This window comes from Stegostoma tigrinum, chromosome 3 (assembly GCF_030684315.1).
Source record: "Stegostoma tigrinum isolate sSteTig4 chromosome 3, sSteTig4.hap1, whole genome shotgun sequence".
Taxonomy (NCBI): Eukaryota; Metazoa; Chordata; class Chondrichthyes; order Orectolobiformes; family Stegostomatidae; genus Stegostoma; species Stegostoma tigrinum.
This window is the reverse complement of record NC_081356.1, coordinates 5,190,467-5,215,682: the sequence shown is the minus strand read 5'-3', so window position 1 is coordinate 5,215,682 and position 25,216 is coordinate 5,190,467. Positions and strand designations below refer to the sequence as shown.

The following is a 25,216-nucleotide window of genomic DNA, read 5'->3' as shown; positions in this document are numbered from 1 at the left end:
GCAGGGACTTCAGTAAAGCCTTTGACAAGGTCCCTTACAGCTGACTGGTACAAAAGGTAAAGTCACATAGTATTAGGTGTGAGCTGACAAGATGGATACAAAACTGGCTTAATCATAAAAGACAAAGGGTAGCAGTGGAAGGATGCTTTTTGGAATGGGAGGGCTGTGTGACTAGTGGTTTTTGACATGGATCAGTGCTAGGAGCTCTGCTATTTGTGATCTACGTAAGTGACTTGGAGGAAAAAGGAGCTGGTCTAATTAGTAAGTTTGCTGATGATACAAAGATTGGTGGAGTTGCAAATAGAGAGGAGGATTGTCAAAGGATACAACAAGATATAGATCAGTTGGAGACATGGGCAGAAAAAATTGGCAGATGGAGTGTTATGAGATGATGCATTTTGGAAGGTCAAGTACAGGTGGAAATTATACAGTGAATGGCAGAACCCTTAGGAGAATTTTCATGCAGAGAGGTCTGGGTGTGCAGGTCCGCAGATCACTTAAGGTGGCAGTACAGGTAGATAAGTTAGTAAAAATGGCCTATGGCATGCTTGCCTTTATTGGAAAGGGCATTGAGTATAAGGATAGACAAGTTATGCTGCACTTTATAGACCTTTAGCTTGGCCACACTTAGAATATTGCCTACAGTTCTGGTCACCAATCTATCAGAAGCATGTACATATTTTGGAGAGGGTGGAGAGAAAGTTTACCAGGATATTGGCTGGTATTGGGGATTTTAGCTACCAAGAAAGGCTGGATATACTGGATTTGTTTACATTGGAACACAGGGTGTTGAGGGGCGACCTGAAAGAAGTTTATAACATTGTGAATGACAATGGATAGAATAGACAGCATGGGGCTTTTTTGCAGGGTGGAGGGGTCAATTGCTAGGGGACAGAGGTTCAAGATGTGAGGGGGAAAGTTTAAAAGAGATGTGCAAGGCACATTTTTCATACAAAGGGTTCTGAGTGCCTGGAAGCAGACACAATAGCAGCATTTAAGAAGCACCTGGACAAATACAGGAAGAGGAGGTGAATAGAGGGATACGGATCCTTTAAGTAAAAACAGTTTCAATGTGAATGGGCAAAATATGTCAGTGTAGGCTTGGAGGGCCAATAGCCTGTTCCTGTGCTGAACTGTTCTTTGTTTAACTGTTACTTCCCTTCAACTGTTGCTCATATCCTTGTTACTCCTCTTCCATCAGGTTTCTGCTTTGCTGGACAATCCTGAAATTATTCAGTTCCTATCTGTTCCTTGGATAAGGTCAGTTTAATCTTTCATAAGATTGGAAATAGTTTTCCGCTGTCTACACAGTATACCATACCATTTATGGCCAGCTCAGTTGCTCACACAGAGTGTAGGCATGGACGAGACGGTGGTGAAGCCATTCTATAATAATCAGAAACTGAGTGATCTGTGCTCACATACAGCTGGATCTCAACAATGTTAAGCCTTGGGCCTCTAAGTGACATATTTTGTTTGCATCACACAATTGCCATTCACTTTTTCCAACAAGAGATGATCAAACCATGTCTTTTTGAAGTTCAATAGCATTACCATCTCTGAGTGCTTCACTATCAACATTCTGGAGGCTTACCATTGATCCTCCAAGCCACACATGACCCTGACTTGCAAATGTATTGCTGTTCCTTCACTGTTGTTCAGTCAAAATCCTGGAACACCCTTTCTATCAGCATTGTGCGTGTATCTAAGAAGATGCAAGGCAAGAGTGAGGCCATATTCTTTGATAACTGGACTGACCAATCCTTTATCCCCTTCGCCATCAGGACAGATTACCAGAACGTGCTGGGTTTATCGTTTAGAGGAGGTAGGGCATGTGCCAAAACTCAGGAGGAGCGTATTGTCAAGGTAAGGCAGAAACTGGGCGGATGGGAGCACCACTCCCTTTCCATTGCAGGTCAAAACCTGGTCATCAGGTGTGAGCTACTCTTGGTGTTGCTGTACCTGGCACAGGACTGACCTATTTCCTCAGCCTGTGCCACTGCAGTCACTCGAGCCATCTTCTGTTTCATCAAAGGTAAAAGAATGATGTGTCCACAGGGACAGAATGTACAAAGCTATGGATAAAGTGGTGAAGAATGTACCCTATGCAGTCCTCATCCTGACAGTCACTTTTGTTTATGGCTGCATCAAGCTATGCATAGACCCTTGGTAACAAACACAAAGTGTCGCTATGTACTGAAGTTCTACCTCTCTCCTGCATTACAAAGGATGTTCCAAGTTGTTGGGCCTTTCTATATCACCTGTTCTTCATGGAAAAACTTGTAAAGGAATAAACCTTTGACCACAAGTCCATCAGAGAGTGGTCAGCACATGGCATCCTCAAGGCCCTGCAGGGAGAGGGTCGATCCTGTTGGGTGATTCACTGAGTAGACTTCTCAACCTCAACAAAGAGCATTAAGTTCCTCAGAGTGACAACAACCGACGACCTGTAGTGGACTTCCCAATGTATATGCAACAGTAAAGAAGGCACAACAATGCCTCTTCTTCCTCAGGCAACTCAGGAAATTTGGCATGTCCATAAGGTCCCTGACCAACTTCTACAGATGCACCATTGAAAGCAAACTGTCCAGGTGCATACCAGCCTGGTACAGCAACTGCTCTGCCCAGGGACATAAGAAGGTGGTGGGTAAAGCCCAGACCATCACAGAAGCCAACCTTCCATCCACGGACTCTATTTACATGGCTCGCTGCTGCGGAAAGGCGGCCAACATCATCAAAGACCCACCACACCCTGATAATGACCTCTTACAATCTCTCCTGTCAGGTAGAAGATACAGAAACCTGAACACATGCACAAGTAGGTGCAGGAACAGCATCTTTTCGGCCATAATCAGACTTTTGAATGAATTCTAGCCTCAAATAATGTAAGCTGCAATGTAACGTGAGTGTCTCTAAGTCTTTTTGATCTGTACATCCTTTGCTTGCTGTGATTTGCCTTTACTGCTTGTTTACAAGCAGTAAACAAAGCTTTTCACTGTATTTTGGTATGTGACAATAAATCAAAGATCAAAGAAAGTCATTTGGCAGAATGCTTCATTGCCAGAACTTTCCAACAAGGACCAAGACACAGCTTGTCAGGTGATGAGGACGGCATTGCCTGTCACATGCTTCATGCACACCTAAACTGTCTGTGCCACTACACACTGCCCTCGAAGCAGCTATGGGGAGGAAAAGGCAGTCATAAACCTCCTTCTGGAATGTGCTTTTGCAAAGAAGGTCTGGAGAGAGATATTCTGATTTTTGCTGAGGTTCGTCCTGTGTAGCTCTGTGAAGCAAGACTATCAACTCGATGAAAGATGCTCTTTGGTCTGCTTGAAACTTGTTGGTCTTCCAGTGCAAAGAACTAACCTCAACCAAGTGCTGCAGACTGACACATCCAAGGTCCAGGACTATGTGCTGAGGGACATGCTAAAGCTTGGGGCAGCTGCTGCCAAGGCTCAGTAGGGAAAGACCACTGTCTAAGGTCTTTGTGCCAAAATTATAATGAGGGTCCATTCAGTTATCAGATGTTCACTTTGCCCCAAAATGTGTGTGAATAGCGTCCTGCATGTGTAGGAAGTGTATTTGGTTCTGCATCTGCAGGGAATGTCAAATTCTAATGCTTGTTTTTCTTTATAACGCAAAGATCTGTGCAGAACTGCTCAAGTACCCATGTTTACATATAGATTTTTTCAAGAATAAAGTATATTTTTGCAATCAGAAATGAGCTACACCACTTCAAGAAGCGATAGTAAGAACTGCTGATACCGGAGTCAGAGATAACACAGTGTGGAGCTGGAGGAGCACAGCAGGCCAAGCAGCATCAGAGGAGCAGGAAAGTTGACATTTTGGGTCGAGAAGAGTCCCCACCAAAACGTCAGGTTTCCTGCTCCTCTGATGCTGCCTAGCCTGCTGTGCTCCTCCAGCTCCACACTCACCAGTTCAAGAAGGCTACTCACCACCACCTTGTCAAGGACAATTAAGGTTGAGCAATAAAAGATCACTTTGCCAAAGATGCTCACATCCCATGGATGAATAAAAAGGGTGACTAACCCCATCCAGCTGAGGCTATTACATATCTCAATTGTCATTAGTTCTATTGTTACTTATTTCCGTCATCTTTCCCTTATCAGTATGTAACTGCATTTACTTCTACTATAAATGCAGGTAGCCAAATTTTGTTAAATGTTTTTGATTATTGGATAAATTATTTTCATCGGCTGCAAGATCAGGAAGCAGAGCAAAATTGACAAAGCAACCAAAAGTGAAATGAGAATTTTTTAATGCAGTGATCCTAAATGCATTGCTTGAAATAGTGCAGGAAACAGATTCACAAACAACTTTTGAAAGAGAATTGGATGTATCGTGAAAGAGGACAATATTGCCAAGTTATAAGAGAGTGAGCAGAGTGGGATTAATTGGTTGGTGCTAAAAACAGCCAGTATCAGCATAACGGATTGGCTTCCTTCTGTGCTGTTTGAATTATTATGCACGATTTCTTGTCAGCCTATAGTATGAACTTCAATGTTTTATAATCAAGTCCCTCCCTTTTTGGTAATGATTTTACCTTTATTATGACAGACATTGAGGTTTGTACACTGTGAACATATGTTGGGAATTGGGTATGTGCCCCAGTAAACTGTCCAGTAATTTTAATGAATGAAGAATAATGCACAGTATATGTCCAAATTTCTATATTTGTTCTTTGCATGCAAATTCCTATGCTAGGAGGCCTAAGCATTAAGACTTAACTCTATTCAATTATTAACCGATGACTATTGTTACCATCTTAAGTAACTTCTCTCACCTAATGCCTTTAAAACTTTAATCTCTTTCACTGAAGGTTAGCAGCAGTTCAAAGTACCTGATACCAACATCTTTCATGTTGGGAGTGTGTTAGTGTGAGGAAATAAAAATATCTTTGCACTTCTGCCAAGAATTGCGAACGTTAAACACTCACAAACAACAGACAGTAAGGCGGGAAGCAGTCATGTATAAAATTGCTGGATGGAGAGAAATACTTAATCTATTGTTTCTAACTCAAAATCAGAGGAATAACCCATTTTGCAACAAATAAAAACTTGCTTTTTTAAGTTCTCTCAACATCAGGGCCTCACTGACAGATCTAATGCTTTCCTTCTTGTTTGGTGTTCTTCTGCCTACCTTTTTTCCAATGTTAAGCTTCACTCAGTTTTAAGGAAGGTTTACTCGACCCCGGTTTACTCCCCCGCACGCACCCCCATTTACTCCCCTGCCTCACCCCCTCACGCACCCCCATTTACTCCCCTGCCTCACCCCCTCACGCACCCCCATTTACTCCCCTGCCTCACCCCCTCACGCACCCCCATTTACTCCCCTGCCTCACCCCCTCACGCACCCCCATTTACTCCCCTGCCTCACCCCCTCACGCACCCCCATTTACTCCCCTGCCTCACCCCCTCACGCACCCCCGGTTTACTCCCCTGCCTCACCCCCTCACGCACCCCCGGTTTACTCCCCTGCCTTACCCCCTCACGCACCCTCCCGGGTTTGCCCCCCGGTTTGCCCCCATGACGCACCCTCCCCCGCCGAGGTCAGTGAGTGCCGCGCAGCCGCAGTGCGGTTTCTGATGACGCTGACGGCCCGCTTCCTGCCATCAGGCGGCGGGAGGGCGGGTGTGCGCGAGCGGCAGCGGCGGCGGCTTCAGTTATAGCAACTGTTGCCTTGTGAATAAAGCGCCGTAGTCCTGGCGACTGTTACCCACCAACAACTGCTCACAACAACAGCAACCGAGGTGAATATTATTGGTATTATTATATATCTGTCGCTCCTCTCAGCCCCAAACTGCTGTTACCGCCTGCAGCAGCGACAGCTCTCTCTCTCTCTCTCCCTCCCCCTGTCTGGCCGCTCGCTTTTCTTTAACCGTCTGTTTTTCTCCCCCCTTCACATCCCAGAAATGGTGGATCTGAATAATAAGCTGTTAATATTTAAACTGTGTGCAATGTGGACCTCTCCCTCTCTCTCCCCCCCCCAACCCCTCTCTCTTCCCCCCCCCAACCCCTCTCTCTCCCCCCCCAACCCCTCTCTCTCCCTCCTCTATCTCCACCTTTGCACCACAATTTTTCCAGGCTCCTGCTGCTAATTTATTCCTAATTTTAATTTATGTCGACTGCGGAGGGTCAAAAGAAGAAAGAGGATTTTGAATAATGATAAATTACTCGATCTAATTCTCTCTCTCTCTCTCTATAAAATACCCAAATGTGATTTCACCTTTTGATCCTGGCACGATTTAAGGAGGCCTTGTGTGTGAATCCTACATGGTGCCTGTTTTTTTTTGTCTGGTTTCCTGACATTAATTATCCTCTTCTGTATTGTTTACTAGGTTTGTTGGTAATGGTGTTTCCCACTCTTTGTAATGCCTTTATTATATAATATAGATTGTATATGTAAAGGGGGGTGTGTGCGCCCATGCATACAATACAAATGTTGGTACAAGGTGGAAACTGACTGTTTTTGTAAGAATGTGTCACTTTCTGTTGAAAACTGATGACTATTAATCTCACTGTGTTTGTTGTCAAGGGTGATGGTGGTGGTTATTGTCTATGCCCTCTCCCCATCTCCACTGCTGGACACTTATTTCTTATTCCTTTAGTTATATGCTTCCCCAGATTTAACTGTCTGTTTTGGGAGGATGCTCTAATAAAGAGTTAACGCATGGTGTGTACATAGCTGTTATGTGTTGGTGAGTGTGGTTGTTCAGGTGTTTGCCCTCTGGCCTTGAGTAATATTTGATGGTGTTGCATCTCCTTGGAATGGGTTTAATTGTCCCCCCTCTCCTGGACCGTATTTGGTGGGTATAAATTGTTTTAGGGGCATTTCTCTTGAGAGTGTTTTAATTAAAATGAGCAAAATGGCGGTGAGTTGATAGAAATGTTCTTAGAGTGCTCATATATTACACCTAATTTTAAAACCAATTTTTAAAGAATGAATGTCTTGATTTTTTTTTAGGAAGGGAAAGTATCACTACTTTTTGCAAAATGGTTAACTGTTTCAGTTTAAATCACATTAATATTTGATTAGCTGTCGGAAAATGATAATGTTTGAGATTTGGTTGAACTCTAGTACTGACTGAAGATTAGTTGCATGTTGGGTTTTTTTCAGGGAAGGGGATAGGATTGATTTTATTTGTTTTATGTGGCTTTTTGACAACAAATTGCTATTGATTGGTCTGTTACCTAGACGTCTGGAGCAGCGAGCATTTGGTTTTAGTTTGTTTTATTTACGAGGATGGTGGTGTTTAACTTTGACTTTTAATAGGCGATTTGTCTCTTCGTGCTTTGTGAGCGGAGGAAAAGGTTTACGATATCTTTAATATTCCAAAGGATGGTGGGATATTTAATTTTAAATGTAAGGGGCTTACCTTCACACATGTTAGTGTTTTATATTCATATATGTAAAATATAATGAATGCAAGATTGATTTAATTATTTTTAGATATACCTTTAGTTGACATTTTTGTCCAGTCTTATTTTGTGTAATATGATTATTTAAATCTTGTGGCTAGCATTTTGTAATCTACGTTTTCTGTTAACATATTTGAAGATACTTGTTTTGTGGTGGATTTGTATTTTGATTTGCTTATCACTTCATGTTGTATTCATACATGCATTGACATTACTTGTTCAGGTGTTTAGTACAATAATTTTTTTTGATTCACAAAACAATTGCATAGATTCCTCGTGTCTGTGTGTACAGAACCGTACTTAATGTTTACAGATACTATTACTCTGTGTACACCACTGTGCTATTTCGTTGATGTTCCAAAATAAAGTGACCTGTTTTTAGCCTGAATTACATTGCTACATAAACCTGAAGAAGAAACCACAGTTGTGTGTAAATGTGTGAAGTAAAGCAATGGCATTTGAGGAAATCTCCAGATACTATTTTTTTTATTGGTAAAGATAAGCACAATTTATGAATTTAAAGAAATGAACTTGCATAGATAATTCAGTATTTTAAATTGGAAGATTAATTGAATGTCAACGTTTTAGCAAAGCAGAAATTTTCAGTTTTTTGCTAGAGATCGGCATAGATTTTTGCAGGTTGAGCTTCTATCGGCTGTAATGGAGTAAACATATTTTCTTAAAAACAATGAATGGACGAGATATTAGAATAGGAGAATAGTATTTAAAATAATGGAGCTGATTTTTTTTTCAAGTGTGTCAACGTTTAAAAAACAATTTTTTTTCCAATTTGTTCTTGGGATGAGGGCATTGCTCATCCTGAGTTGCCTTTTGAGAATCTGCATTCATTTTGGCTTATGTAAATTGCAGCTGATCATAAAAGTATAAAACATTTCAATGTTCAACTTTTCAATTAAGATAACTCAAAAGCTTTACTTTTTTTTAAATGGGGAAGACATGCTTAATGTGTTGGGAGCATCCTCACTGCCAAATTGCTAACTGCTATTGGTTAAAGAAATCACACTTTGTTCCATTAGACTAATTAGGATAATCTTAATTCATTTTCAGAAATTAATCTCATTTTCGTGACTGACTTCTAATAAACATCACTGCGATGTGTAGCTCAAATTGATCTCTGCAAAGCAGATCTATTTGGAAGACTAAATTGCTCATTTGCATTGCTGGGTATTTTTTCAAGTGCTCAGCAGAACAGTCACCACTATTATTTGTTAAAATCTGAATTATTTATTTTTGATTTGATTGTCGACAATTTTTGAAGCCACTGGATTATAAACTTCTCAGTGACAGACATACTTGCAAGTTTACATGCTTACTGAGTGTAATGCATTCTGATGTGCTATTTGCATGCAGGCATTTAAAAAAAACTGCCCAGCATTCACCCAAATATAGCGTCTTCAGGACTGATAGTGACCATTAAGCATTTGTATGCAGATTTTGTCTGGTGGCATTTCAGTTTAAATGAATTTAATCTGTATATTTTGTATTAAAACATCTGAGCTGTGAAACTGATTAATTGGGCAATAGAAGAGACAGTGAAGCAAGGAAGGGAACTTTATGGATATAGGTTAAACAGTCAAAGATGTAAGTGCTCTGGGAAGTTTGCTTGAACTATTGATTTTGTTTAAGTTGAGTGCATTAGCTGTTTACATATAACCCTCGGGAGAGATGCGTTGCTTATTAACATGTGGAAGTCGCACAATCTGAGTGACATTTGAATACACTTTTAAACCTCGTGCCACATCTACAGGAACCCTGGGATACCTAAAACTTGTCATTTTAAAAGAAAGGCAAGAACACAATGTCTATTGAGGAAGTGGATTTAAAATGCTTGACAATGCATCAACAATAAATACACGTTATTCACAGTTGCTTTCTTGCTAGTGTGTAAGCACTTTTTGAGAGTTTTGTAGATTTTCAAAGTAACATTCTGTGTGGGTGACACCTCGGTTAATGTCAGTTTTGATCTCAGATGAACAGCTTTATGACCAACAGACTGTGCTGCTTGGTGGGCTGTGTCTAGACAATGAAGGGGGTGCTTCTTGTAAGAGGCACCATTCAAATCTGAAACAAGCAGAGGGTGAATTTCCATAGTGCATCCGAGCACCAGTGTTTCAAGAGGCCCAGATTGTCACGTCAGTTTCTGCACTTCCTTGAAGACTTACGATCTGTTTGACTTAGCCTCATTTTAAAAGTAACAATAGCCACCCTTTGTTTTCTTTGCACCTTGGATCCTTTTAGGGTTCTGACAGATACACATTAAGAATCTCCCAATTTACAGTCCATCGATGCATACATCTAATGGCTGGTTGATTGCCAGGACTGGCAGTTATGTGAACTTTGTCCGTGATGATGCCAGTCAGAATAAGCAGGAGCTCCTGTCTCTTGTTTGGTTTTGCAGGTGCAAAGTATAATTGTCTACATATGTGTGGTAATCTGTGTGCCCAATATTCACAATACACCTGATTAATCATAAAGGTCTCCATTTCATCCATGTGAAGTTTGTGTACAGCCACAAAAAATATATTTGTGTAGGTGTGTACACAAGCTCTGGCTTTACAGAGAAGTTGCAATAAAGCTTTATTATATTATCCTTTATATGAAATATCCTTTATTATACTAAATAGTTTTACATGCATTCAAATTTCATTGGCACAACTGGACATATTGAAGTGGTTAACTGTGACATTTGGTGAATAGCTGAAATTTGTAAGAAGCAAAAATCAAAGCACCTTCCTGCGTTACTAACACTAAAGAGAACATCATTAATTCTTATGATTAATTTTTTGGATTCTGTAATGTTTATTTGGACAAATAACACCAGTAATTTTTGCTAAATACTGGAGATCTTGCACACTGAAGTGATTGCTTGTGTTTTATTCCCTTGTGAGATGTGCATATCACTGGCTGACCAGCACTTTTGTTGCGCCCAACCTGAGTTGCCATTGAGAATGTTCAAGTGCCTTGAACCACTGTAGTCCATGTGCTGTGAGTTGACCCACAGTGCCCTCTGGGACAGAAGGAACAGCGATTATATTTCCAAGTCAGGACAGTGAGTGCTTGGAGGGGAGCTTGTAAGTGGTGTGCTTCTATATATCAACAGTCCTTTGTTCTTCCAAATGGAGGTGGTTATAGATCTGGAGGGGGCTGTGTAAGAACTTCTGTAGTGCACCTTGGAGATAGTAGTAGCAGCGGCGTGTACAGAGCATCAGTGGAAGAAAGAGTGAATGCTTGTGGATGTGCTGCCAACCAGGAGGTCTGTTTTCCATAGAATCCCAACAGTGTTGTAATAGACCATTTGGCCCAACAAGTCCGCACTGACACTCCGAAGAGCATCCCACATAGCTCTGGGAAATGCAGAGTAAACGCACCTAATATACATCCTTAATATTATGGGTAATTTAGCATGGTCAATCCACTTAAGTTGCTTATCTTTGGACTTTGGGAGCAAGCTGGAGTACCCGGTGGAAATCCTCGCAGAAAAGGGGAGAACATGCAAACTCCACGCAGACAGTCACCCAAGGATGGAATTGAAACCAGGTCCCTGGCGCTGAGGCAGTTGTGCAAATCGCTAAGCCACCCTGCCGCCATACATGGGAAGTTTATTTTGGAGAATCTGACAAAAGTCTGTTTCAGTATTACAGGCGATACATTCAAAAGTGTTTTTTTGTCTGGTGGGGAAATTGAAATTCCTCTGCCAAAGATCACAAATTAGGATTATGAAAATAGATTGGATTGATTTTTTAAAAAAAACTTTGATTTAATAGTTTTGAAGTTTAAATTTCTTCTCTTCAAGCTATTCCTCTTCTTCATATTTTCTTGGATTTCTTTGAACATAAGGCCAGGCATTTCTTGTAGCTGCTCCATCACTATTTCAATAACTTTGTCAGACTGTGGCAGAATCCCAAGTTAGACAAGTAGACAGGTTTTCTGATGCACTTCTAGCAATGCTAAAGTGCTGGAATGAAAATTTCTTGGAAGAATTCTCTTCATGAAAAAAGAATGATGGCTGGAGACCAATTCTTAGTTTTCAATTGACAGTATGCAAAAATAACCATTCAGAGATTTGGGTATGAAATAGCTCTACAGAAGCTAGTATCCTGTCACCAAGTCACCCTTTATTTACACGTGAATAGTACGTGGCATTGGTCCTGCTTCGTCAGAGCCAGCTCACAGAGTAACTCAGAAGTTCTGAGGAAGGGTCACCTGACCCGAAACGTTTAACTGATTTTTTTTCTGCATGGATGCTGCCAGATCTGCTGTGTTTTTCCAGCAACTTCTGCTTTTGCTCATCTTCTGTGAGATCCACCTAGCTGACCTCATTTCAATCACTACAAGGGACAGCAGTGAAAAAAATAACATTCTGAAGTTCTTTCTCCTTGTGGAAATTTAACTGGTATCTGCTCAGTGCTTCCGTGGGGTGGCACTGCACGTTTTTAAAGCCCAATGCAGCAGACAACTTTGCAGCACTCAACCTCGTTGGTAAATGTCACATGTTTAGATGCAATTGCCAGGGCTTCCTGCATAAGATACTCAGAATTGATGAAATGCTATTTTCAAATCATTACAGAAACCCACCGGCCATCTGATGCTTTACCCCCCTTCCTTGTGCACCATTCAGAAAGTGCTCAGTGTACTTACTCAAATGTAAGTGGCTACTGAAGGGAGATGGATTGCATTGAATTACCATGTTTGGCCCTTGCATCAACTATGAAATTACAAGATCCCCCGAACACAGTCAAACTACACTAGCTCTGGATGGTTACAAGACTCTTTTTAATGTTGTTGGAGCTGCACCTAGTCAGGCAATTGAGGAATGTTCCATCACACTTCTGACATGTTAGAGATAATAAAACTGCAGATGTTGGAATTCAAGGGAGACAAACAGGAGACTGGAAGAACACATGAAACCAGGCAGCATTTGAAGGAAAGGAGCAATCACCATTTCAGGTATAACTCTTCTTCTGGCCTGGAAAGGGTGGAGGCAGAATGGTGGTGATAGGTAGACATTGGTAGTAGGTACAACCAGGTTGGTCACTGGGAGGGCTGAATGATTGGCGGCTGGAAGGTTGAGTCAGAAGGTGGAATGAAAGGGAGGAGGTCCCCGGCCTCCTGTTTGTCTTCCCTGACATGTACCTTTGTAGATGATGCACAGGCTTTGGGGAGTCAGGAGATGAGTTACTCGCCATGGTATTGGTAGTTTCTGAACTGTTTTTGGAGCTACTATATACTTATGGTGAGTCCAGTTGTGTTTCTGGTTAGTGGTAACCCCAAGAATGTTGATGGTGGGTAACGTCCGGTGGTAACACCATTGAATGTCAAGGCGCAGTGGTTAGATTGTTTGGCATTTATGTGGCATGAATGTTACTTGACACGCCCATGCTTAGATATTGTCCAGATCTTGTTGGATTTGAACATGGACAGTTTTAGTATCTGTGGAGTGTCGTATGGTGCTGAACTTTGTACAATCATCAGCAAACATCTCCACTTCTCAAGTTACGATGGTGGGAAGGTCGTTTGATAAAGCACCTGAAGACGGTTGGGCCTTGGACACTACCTGTAGAGAGGTCCTGAAGCTGAATAACTGACCTCCAACAACAAAGTTCGCCCTCCTATCTGTCAAGTGTAATGCCTTCGCACAAGGGTCTTTTAATCTATTGGATAATTCTTGGTTTTTGGGCCTTCTTGTGATGCAGGGTAGCATCCCCCACTCTAGAGCTGGAGAGAGATAGCGGGAACTGCAGATGCTGGTGAATCTGAGATAACAAGGTGTAGACCTAGATGAACGCAGCAGGCCAAGCAACATCACAGGAGCAGGAAGGCTGCGTTTCGGGCCTAGACCCATCTTCAAAAGGCTTCATTTTCTGAAGAAGGGCCTAGGCCCAAAACGTCAGCCTTTTCTGCTCCTCTGCTGCATGGCCTGTTGTGTTCATCCAGCTCTACACCTTGTTGTTCCAGAGCTGGAGACCTGAGTTTTGTCCCACCTGCCCTGGAGTTGAGTATTAACATCTCTGACCAGGTTGATTTAAAAAGAGAATTTAAAGCTAATGACTTCAGCCTGTAGAAATTTTGCTGCAGATACCCATTGATTCCAGTTTTGCTAGGGCCTCTTGATCCTATACTCGATCAGATGCGGCCTTCATGTCAAGGGCTGTCACTATCACCTCCCCTCTGGAATTCATCTCTTTTGAACGGAGATGGGACCCAAACTGGACATCGCTGAGGAGGTCCTGCTTGATAGCATTGTTGATGACTCTTTCCATCGCTTCACTGATAGAGTGTAGACTAGGGTGTTAATTGGCCAGCTTGGTTTTATCTTGCGTTTTGTTTTCAGAACACTAAACAGGCAATTTTCCACATTGCTGGATAGATGCCAGTGTAGTAATTGTACAGGATGAGCTTTGTTAGGGGAATAGCAAGTTCTGGAGCACAAGCCTTTAGTATTATTTCTGAAATCTTGACATGGCCCATACCCTTTGATCTCACAAGGAGTGAATTGAGTTGGTAAAGACTGGCATCTTTTTAAAAACCAAAAGAACTGCAGATTGTGTAGGGTGGCTGGCTGGGACATGGGAGAGTTTGGGCCGTAAAATTATTGAACTCAATATTGAGTCCGGAGGGCTGTAGGGTCCCCACGCGGAAAGTGAAACTTGTGTTCCAGTGAAGCCCAACACAGCAAGCCAGAGATTGAGTTGTTGGCCACGGAGCAAGGTGGTGCGTTGAAGTGGCAGGCAACAGGTAGTTCAGGGTCTTTTTTGCAAACAATGTAGGTGTCTGCGAAGCAGTTGCCAAGTCTACACTTGGTTTCCGTAAAGTAGAGGAGGCCGCATTGTGAGCAGCGAATGTAGTAGAGTAGACTCTAGGAAGTGCAGGTGAAGTGTTGCTTCACCTGGCAGGTATGTTTGGGCTCTTGGATACTGGGGAGGGAGTAGGTAAATGGGCAGGTGTTGCACCATTGCCAGTTACAGGGGAGAGTGCCGTAAGCTGTGGGGAGGTGTTGGAGGTGAAGGAAGTGTGGACCAGGGTGTCCCGGAGGGAACAGTCCCTGCAGAAGGTGGACAAGGGAGGGGAGGGCAATATGTGTCTGGTGGTGGCATCTTGCTGGAGATGGTGGAAATGGCGTCTGATGATCATCACCAGTCTGATCCTGGCAAACCACTGGAGGAGACTGAGATGGATCGTTCACTTGGCAATGCTGGCTGATGTTTGTTGCAAATGCTTCAGCCTCATCTTTTGCACTGATGTGTTGGCCTCTTACATCATCGAGGATGGGGATATTTGTCGAACCTTCTACAGTAAGTTGTTGAATTGTCCACCACCATTTACGCATGGATGTGGCAGGACTGCAGAACTTAGATCAGGTTGCAGGCCTATCTCTTGCTCCTTATGATGTTTGGTGTGCAAATTGTCCTGATTAGTGGCTTTAGCATATTTGACACTACATCTGTATATACTGGTGTTGTTCCTGGCTTATCCTCCTGCGCTCTGCATTGAACGAGGGCTGATCCCCTGACTTAATGGTAATGGTTGAGTAGGGGAGATGTCAGACCATAAGATATTGGAGTACAGTTCTGCTGTTAATGGTCCACAATGCCTCATGGACGCCCAATCTTAAGTGGTTACATCTGGCATGGTGATAGTGCCCTCAACGCTAAAGAGAGTGTTCTCAACGCGAAGGTGGGACTTTGCCTCCATAAGGACCGTGCAGTGGCTACTCTTACCAATATTGTCATGGGTGCATCTGCAGCTGGCAGATTGATAAGAGTGAGGTCAAGTACGTTTTTCCCTCTTGTTGATTCTCTTACCATCTGCTGCAGACCCAGTCTAAAAGCTATGTCCTTTCCAACCTGACTAGCTCAATCATTAGTGCTGCTGCTGAGCCACTGTTAGTGTGCGTTGAAATCCCCCACCGAGTACATTTTGCACCTTTGCCAACACCAATCTTTCTTCAAGTGTTGTGCAACGTGTAAGAATACTGATTGATCAGCTGAGGGAGGGATGGTAGGTGGTAATCAGCAGGAGGTTTTACTGACCATGTTTAACCTGAGGGAGGCCATGGGAGGCAATGTCAAGGACGTCAAGTGCAACCCCTTTCTGAATATATAGCGCTGTGTTGCCACTTCTACTGGGTCAGTCCTGTTGTTGGTAGAGATGGTGATGTTGATGTCTGGGACATTGTCCGGTATGATTTCATAAGTGAGACTGCTTTTCCCAATTTTGGGACTAGCCTTCAGATGTTTGAGGAGGAGGACATTGCAGGGTTAACAGAGCTGATTCTGCTGTTGTCTTTTCTGGTGCCTATGTCAATGCTAGGTGATCTGTCCAATTTAATTTCTTTGTTGAGACTTGGTAGCAACTGATATAACTAATGGCTTGCTCAGCCATTTCAGGAGTTGAAAATCAACCATATAGCTGTGGTACTGGAGTTGCATGTCAGCCAAACCAGGTGAGGATGGTTCATTTCCTTTACTGAAGGGTTTTTCCAACAGTCAACAATGGTCATCAGTAGCTTCTTAATTCCAGATATTTTAAAAATTGAAATTTCAACTTGACGGGATTCTAATCTGAGTTTCTAGCAATAACACCACCAGGCCATCACAACTTTCCACAATGAAGCTCCTCTTCTTTGCAAAGCTGTGCTGGTTTAGGAATGGTAAACCCTGTAATTTCTATTTGGCTTTAGTGTTTGACCCTTGCATCAACAGTTGTGCTTATTCCTTGTCTCTGCATCTTGTCACCATATTTATCTACTCCCTTTTCATCATCCACCTATTTGGCTGTTCCTCAGTCTGCTGCTGAGCCTGTCACTGGCCACTAGTTATATCAATACAGCTCTTGTTTCTGGCGTGAAACTTACTGAGGCCAAAGTCCATTACCTGACTCCTCTGGATTTAATGGAAGTCTTCAACTTCACTATCACATGCCTTCCCTGCAACTGATTCTATTGAAGTAACTTCAACTCCACATTCTCCCACACTTTGCCCTTAACAGTTTCACATTATTATTGAGCAGATTAATGTAAGGGCAAGAGACTGCAGATGTTGGAGGTCTGAAATAAGAATGGGAAGTACTGGAAAAACTCAGCAATTCTAACAGCATTTGTAAAGAGCGAAGCAGAATTAAAGTTTTAAGTCCAATGACTTTACTTCAGAACTGTTTGTCTCTCCATAGATGCTGCTGGACTGTTCTTTGTTCTCATTTTAACTGAGTCAACAGTTGGTGATGCTGTATGCTGACTCCATCCTCCATACATCAACTTAATTCCATCACAGGACCCTGATTTTTAATTCGGAGTACATCTGATCAATTTCCTGTTGGTGTCAAGTTTTGATAAATCCTAGAAATTTTTCAACACATCGCTGGAGCAGATTGAACCTGGGTCTTTTGGGCTCACTACCACTGTGCTTTCAGAACCCCTGGAATTTATCTTTGGTCCCCTCTTTCTTTTCATCTCAATGGCACCCCTCGGTGACATCATCCAAAAACATTGCACTAGTTTTTACACATTCCTGGTGACACCTACCTCAGCGCCACTTTTCTCAACTCCTGTGTTGTTTCCGAATTATCAGGTTTTTTTTCCCAATATGTAGGGCTACTTGCACAGAAAATTGCCTCAGTTAAATAATGGGAAGACTGAAGTTATAATCTTTGGACCTGCCACAGCCTTTGTTCTCTAATTGCCAATCCACCCATTTCCCTTGCATCTGTCTGAGCTTAAACCAGGTTGTTCACAAGCTTGGTGTCAGACATTCTGAGGTAAGCTTACAGCCCACGTTACTGCCTGTAAACTGTTTACTTCCACAACTGGAACATTCTTCACCTAATCAGCTGCTGAAATCATCTTTTTGTTAGCTTGGGTTTTTGCCTTCAGGTTCATTTGTTGCTCTCACTGATACAGTAATCCTGAAAAATTGCATGCCTGCCCCTCTGGTCCAGTATCCAAATCATTGATACACACAGTAACCATCAACATCTTGGGGGTTTCTAGTTACCAGAATCTGAACTGGACCAACCAATTAAGTAGACTGTGATTCTCAAAAGCCTATTTTCTATTGGATTAGACACAAAACAAAGTGCGTTTTTTTAAAATTCATTCGTGGGATGTTGCCATTGCTGGCTGAATCTTATGGCCCGCCTTTAATTGTCCTTGAACTTGCTATACTATTTCAGAGGGTAGTTACAAAGTAGCATTGCTGTGGGTCTGGAGTTACGTTTAGGCCGCACCAAGTAAGGATGGTGGATTTCATTTCCTAGAGGATATTAGTGAACCAGATTAGTTTTTACAAGATTCAGCAGGAGTTACATGACTGACATTGTAAATCTTCTCTTTTAGCACATTATCTTTTCTGTAGATTCCTGCTAAATATTAAGGAGTTGATATATAAGACACTCCCTGTTTTTGGAAGTCAGAATGCATGATTAAACTTATAATTGATCTTTAAGTCAACACTGTCATTGTTACTTTATAAGTGCATGTTTAGGGTTGTGCTCTCATTTTGACTCTGCATTACTTAAAATCAAAGTTTCATAAAATTGGACGTTTTTCTTTACTTCCAGTATATGAGCTGTTGTAGTCATTTCAGTATGCACTCATGATGTGATTTGAGGTCATTCAAATGAAAGTGAAACCAATGTGCAGAGTCTTTTAAAATTTTAGAATTTCACCAGTGAATCTCAACTAAAGTTTTACCTTTTATTTTGGAGCATTTCTGAAGATAAAGTTAATTACTTGGACCGAATCAATAATTACCTTGCCCTCTTGATCATGAATTTCAAACTTGTTTTTAGACTGTGAAATCTTGTTGTAAAGTTAGTGGTGTTGAAGTTACACTTAAATAATAAGAAAAAGTGTTTGAAATTCCTTTGTTGTGTGGGCATCAGTCTCTTTTAAAATGTGAGTACTTTTGTCAAGATAACACATGATAGAATTTCATGCAAATATCATTCCAGATCGTAATTTCAAGGTCAGTGTTTTGGGCTTCCCATATTATTTGTATAATAAATAGGAGGGTTGTGATGTGTGTGAAATCATGGAATTCATGTTGAATTTGAGTGTTGTGTTCCATTTCTTCCCTGGGCAACTGAAAAGTGGAGAGCTGACTTGTATTACTGCAATGTAACCTGAACCCCTAATAGTGCATTGTTTCATGTAAATCATTACTTTGTAACTCATATGGAACTCGCTGTAGTGTTGTACTATTTGGTAATGTTGGGCAGCAATGTTTTTTGCACCATCTTGGGAGAAGTCAGGCAGATGGGATGTGGAGCAAAGTATACAATTGACTGGCATATGAGAAGGGTCTAGACCCGAAATGTCAGCCTTCCTGCTCTTCTGATGCTGCTTGGCCTGCTATGTTCATCTGGCTCTACACTTTGTGACCGTAATTTATCCAGCTTTGCTGAAATTTTCTCACAGGGGAGATCAGTAGGTTTTCGGCATCTTACATGCACTGTGAAATCAATTTAAGCCCTTGAGTGACCTACTGATGGTCTTCAGGAGTATCTTCCCACCGTTACTAATGAGCCATGGTCCTGCGGTTCTAAAGGACGTAGGTGATTTTCTCTTACAGACTGCTAGCAGACATGATGAGCCAAATGGCCTGCTTCTGTGCTGTAACTACACTACAATCATTAATTGCAAAAGAAACCTGCTGGCATCCATTCGTCAGGACTAATGCAGGACGAACTCATTCTGTTTTAAATGCAGAATAAATTGTTTATTTTTTGAAATTTAGTATTTTTGTGTCCGCCCAAATGGACGAGAAGAAACATCATTTTTCAGCGGTACTCAGTTCTATATTATCAAGAGACTTCTATTAACAATAGATATGAATTCCAGAGGTGGTGACAGACTGATTGCCTTTGATATCAAGGGCAATGTTTCTACAGAATAAAGTATTAAGAAATACAATCAAAATCTAAGTGATTGGGAATAGGGAAATGTCTTCACTGACTGGAATCATGCCAACAATAAAGGAAGATGCTTGTTATTCTTGGAGGCCAATCCTCTTAGTTTCAGGATATGACTACCTGAGTTACACAGTGCACTGTTCTTGTACCAGATTTATTTCAGTTTTCTCAGTGATATTATCTTTATAGTAATGGGAAGTGGAATTGTTAACTTCAAAGTCTTCCATTCCATTTACAACTAGTCAAATCATAAAACGGTCTGCTTATCTGCTGAAGGACTTTGATAACATGGAGATTTGGCTGATTAATGCCAAGACGTTTTTGTGCCGTGGCAAAGACCATCTCCAAAAGAGGGTCTAACCATCTCCCCATGACTTTGAATTGGATTACTATTACTGAATTCTTACCATTGACCAGAAACTTAATCAGCAATATTAAGCATAATGGCTGCAAAAGGAAGGAGAAACTGGATATTCTGTAGTAAATAGTTCACTGTGAGACTGCCCAAAACCTGTCTACCTTGAAAGGTGCAAATCATGAGTGTGATGGAATTCTCAGGCATTTACTTCCTCCATTGTGGCGATGTGTATCAACTACAAAATGCACAGCTGAAGCACAATAAAATGTAATTGACTCTACTTTTCAACATACTTCCTTGATACTGTAGAAATACGAGGAATGCAAAAATTTAGAAACAGCCACCACCAACATGCACTCCCTCAGAGTTGCATACTGTCTGGACTTAACGTATTATCAGTTTATCCTTACTTGGTCAAGAACCTGGAACTTTTTACTACCAGCATAACAGATGCATCAACACTATTCACTAAGATTGCTTATTACTATCTCCTTCAGGACAATTAGGAATGGATCACAAATATTAGTCTTGCTTGTCATGCTGTTATGCCACAAATAATTTTTGTTTATTTAATCACCAGATCATTAGTGAATCCAAAAATAAGATTAAATAAATATGCAACTTAATTATGTAATTGTAAATCAGTGACCCTAATCTTATCTGTTACAAGGCATAACTACGAAGGCTACCAGACGCTTATTTGAAACTAAGGGATTCCTGAGGTTGGCAGTGGTGGATGAATCATAATCAGTAGGGATGAAAATGTATTAATTAGCTACAGATAATTGGCTTGTCAGCTATTTATACCTGACACTAATTATGCACCCACTTTTAAGAATATAAAGTTTAAACTGACCAAACTGCACTCAATAAGTGTCTGCTCTTAATTGTTTAGTAACCTTTTGTTGTGAGTGATTGGTTTCATAATTTGCTTTAAATTGACAATGTTGCTGATGTGATGTAAACAAATAACGTGCATTGGCTGTGAACCTTCCCGTTGAAATTTAGAATGTAATCGGCACTGCTGCATAAATCATACTTTGGGGCTGCAGATTACAAGTTCGGGGCGGCACGGTGGCTCAGTGGTTAGCACTGCAGCCTCACAGCGCTAGGGACCCGGGTTCAGTTCTCGCCTCGGGCGACTGTCTGTGTGGAGTTTGCACATTCTCCCCGTGTCTGCATGGGTTTCCTCCGGGTGCTCTGGTTTCCTTCCACAGCCCAAAGATGTGCAGGTTAGGTGGATTGACCATGCTAAATTGCCTGTAGTGTTCAGGGGTGCGTGGGTTATAGGAGGATGGGTCTGGGTGGGACGCTTCAAGGGGCAGTGTGGACGTGTTGGGCCGAAGGGCCTGTTTCCAAACTGTAGGCAATCTGATCTAAGCCCAAACACACTCTCTCTCTCTCTCTCTCTCTCTCTCTCTCTCTCTCTCTCTCTCTCTCTCTCTCTCTCTCTCTCTCTCTCTCTCTCTCTCGCCACAGCTGAGTTATAAAACATCAAATGGATTTCACTGTTTCATTATTTAAACAAAAATTAGACTCCATCATGAATATTTTGAATTCTTTTCCCCAGCGGGCAGGGACTATCAAGTCGTTATTGTATTCCAGAAAGAGATTGATAAGATTTTTGAACAGTAACGGAATCGAGTGATTTGGTGATACCAAAGGAATTGGAGATGATACAGGAGTTCAGCTAAACTTTTTATTGAATGGTGGTACAGGCTCAAGGGCTTTATGGCCTCCTGCTCTTTTTTTTTCAATGCCCCTATGTCTAGTTTTATTAGCAGTTAAAACTCAAAAAGCTAGTAGGTATTCTTATATTCTTTTTGTATTTTCACTACAAGAATACTGATCTTGCGAGAATATTTTAGTTTTATGCATATATTGCTTTGGCTGATTTCCTTGTTGGAAGACATGCGATAGTAACCATCCTCCCCAGCTTCACGTGTTTTCTCAAATTGTTTCAATCTGTAGACTATATCATCACTATATGTTGACATTAACAAAAAAATGTAATGAGGTAATAAAAGTAAAATTTCCTTTCAATATTACATGGTATTTTATTCATTGAAGAGATATTCTGTGGACTGTAGGTAAATGAATTTAAAATGTCTTCATGTTAAGTGTTATCTTTGCATTGTTTCTGGACGTGACTATTTTAGTAATATTCACACGTTTCAGCTGGTCCAAGAATGCTCCCTGTAAATTATTCCGTTACCAAGTCCAGCTCACTGACGTATAATTGGCTCCCAGTTGCCCCAGTACTTTGAATTTTGTTTTCTTCGATTTGTACAAAATCCTTTGTGGTCTCAGCCCCTCCCATCTATGTAACCTCCTCCAACCATACCACACTGAGAACTCTGCATTCCTCAAACCCTGGCCTTTTGTGCATCACCCACTCCTTCCTACCATTATTGGCAGATGTGCAGTTGGTTGCCTAGGTTCTTTGCATTGGAATTCATTCCATAAAGCTTTGTATCTTTCGGTCTGTGCAAGAGACTTTTGTAACATTAGCTAGAAAGATTTTTTGATTGCCCTGAATATTTTTCATTTAATGTTTTTGCATGTGCTTTCATGTACACTTTTGTAAAGAGTCTTGTATGTTATGAAGTGTGCTACATAAGTGGAAGTTTTGTTTATTAAATTGCTGTAAATGGGGATGCCATTGTGAAGCACATTTTAAAATAGCCAAGTGCTAGAAGCTATATTGTTATAACTTATGGAATCACAAAATTTGATTTTACTTGTGTCAAAATGGCACTGGATTAGCAGTAGATTATTGTAATGTTGCAGCAATAACTTTGTAGATACTTTTTGATTTGAATTTGATCCATTCTACAGAACCATTTTGCAACAATATTTATTTTAATGAATCTTTTGAAGACATTGGCAGATTCTGTGATTTGTTGGAGCTATTGGCACTCCACATTACTATGGAGTAAATAGTATAGCAATATCTGACATCTAAACATGTACTGTTCGATGCAGAAATCTCCATGTTCCTGTCTGATTTGCCATACTTGTCTACAAGCTTCGCTGCAGTGATACTGCACAAATTTGGCATTCAAACAATGGGCATAAAGTAGAGGTTCTTACCCACCATTACTCTTTAGACATGCAGAAAATGTTAAGGATAATGCATTCATGCATGTGTTTTTGTTTTGATAGCCTGGTAAATCATACTGTCACCTTTAAAGTACGTAGTCTCATTTTTCCAGAGTTAGCTGATGTTACTCATTTGAAGAACTGGTACAGGCATGATGGGCCAAAAGGCTTCCTTCTACAACAGAACAACTCCGTAAGAATTCTGAGAAAAATTATAACTGGATTTATTTTATTTTTTAAAAATCCTGATCTCTCTATCCATTTTCCATTCATTTCTGTACACTATTTTACATTGCATTAAATACTCTCCTTAATTTTTGGTTTGGACTCTCCCTTGAGTGTTTTTCAATGTCATTGCTTGAACAAACACACTGTTGACTGCCCTGTTCTCCTGAAGGTGATGCCATATTAACACAACCTCTATATACCAAACGGTGCTACTTAAAAGTCCTCAGGTAACTGTGCATATTATAAACAACAAACGCTTACTTTGTCTTTGACTGCAAAATATGGGCAGTGTTGCATGCACAAATGTAAAATGGGAATTTTACAGCTGGGATTCACTGCATTTGAAGCTCTTGTCAGAGAAGACTTGTGCAGTACAAAATAGCATCTGAAACTCTATTGGTGATGAATGCTTGTTTTATATTGTTGCTATGTAAAATAGCAAAAATACATCTGAGTAAGTAGGAAGCATTCTGAGAGGGATGTATCAACCTTGGCTATCCAAGGTCATTAAGGAGACTATTAAGTTGAAAGATAAAGCACATAAGGTAGGAAAAGTCAGTGATAGCTCCCAAGACTGCAATAAATTCGGAATCCAGCAAGGAAGGATTTAAAAGATGATAAAAGAGAAAATAAACTTGGAGAGCAAACTAGTAAGGAATATCAAAGCTGACAATGAGCTTCTTTAAATATATTAAAAAGGAAAACAAACCAAAGTGAACATAGGGCCCGTTTGAAAATGAATCTGGGGAGATGGTTATGGGGAGCAAGGAAATAGCAAAGGAGTTAATTAGATATTTTGCATCAGCCTTTATGGTGGAAAATCCTTTAAACATCCCATTAATACTAAGAAATATGAGAGAGGAGGTGGAGGTGAAGACTTAGTGATACTATCATTAGACTGTTAGTCCAGAAATCCAGGCAATGTTTAGGGAGCCTAGGTTCAAATCTTGCCAATTTGAATTCAGTAATTTTTTTTTAAAAAATCTCGAGTTAAAAGTCTCACGATGAATGATCACAAAACTATTGTCAGTTGTTGGAAAAACCTTTCTGGACACTAATGCCCTTTAAGGAAGGAAACTGTTATCCTTCCCTAGTCTGGCCTACCTGTGACTCCAGACTCTCTGATGTGGTTGACTCTTACCTGCCCTCTGGGCAGTTACAGATGGGCAATAAATGCTGGACTGCCCAGTGATGAGTAAAAAAAATGAATTAAGTATAACCATTACAAGTGTAGTATCGGACATGTTAATAGGCCTAAAGGCAGATAAGCCCCGTAGCATCCTAAAAGAAATAGTGACAGAGATGGTGGATGCACTGGATGTAATTTTGTGAAAGTCCTTGGATTTTGGAAAAGTACCAGAGAATCGGAAAACTACCAATGTGGAACCCCTATTCAAAAAGGGAGGGAGGCATAAAACAGGTAACTATAGGCTGATTATTAAGGAAGTAATAGCACATTTAGAAATTTATTAGGCAGAGTCAGCATAGCTTCATGAAAGGGAAATTGAATAACTTATTATTAGTGTTTTTCAAGGAGGTTTTTATCAAATTGGATAGGGGTAAACCAGTAGATGTGGTGTTTTTGAACTTCCAGAAATCGTTTGACAAGGTACCTCTCAAAAGATATGTCATAAGATAAGACCCCATAGTGTTGCAGGTAGTATATTGGCATCTTTAGAGAATTAGCTAATAGGCAGGAAACAGCAAGAAGGGCTAAGGGGTTCTTTTTCATCTTGGCGATCTGTGACTGGTGGGGTGCCGCAAGAATTAGTGCTGGAATCGCAACTATTTAACAATGTACATTGGCTTCTTCCTTGAAGTCACTAATGTATTGTAACTAGCTTTGCAGATGACATAAAAATAGATGTAAAGACAAATTTTGAGAAGGATACAAACTGAGATATTGATATGTTCAGTAAGTTGGCAAATAGAGTGTAATATGGGAGAATGTGAAGTTATTAATTTTGGAAAGGAGAACAAATGAACAGTATTACTTACGTGGAAAATAGCTAAAAGCAGCAGTACAAAGGGAGTTTGGGGTACTTGTGGACCAACCTCCCAAAGCTAGCACAAAGATGCAGCAGCTAATTAGTCAGGCTAATGAAATGTTGACCTTTTATTTCATAGGGTGTGGGTGTATAAGAGGGAAATCTTACTG

General features: G+C 40.9%; 1 protein-coding gene across 3 annotated transcripts in view; it reads left to right on the top strand.

The window, feature by feature from the left end:
- Positions 1-5,629: 5,629 nt before the first annotated feature.
- LOC125450901 (transcription factor RFX3-like) overlaps positions 5,630-25,216 on the top strand; it is a 235,452-nt gene continuing 215,865 nt past the window's right edge. For all 3 annotated transcript variants that reach the window (XM_048527267.2, XM_048527264.2, XM_048527265.2), the window contains exon 1: positions 5,630-5,773. The gene's annotated coding sequence lies outside the window, so the exon portion shown is untranslated. The remainder of the gene's footprint in view (positions 5,774-25,216) is intronic.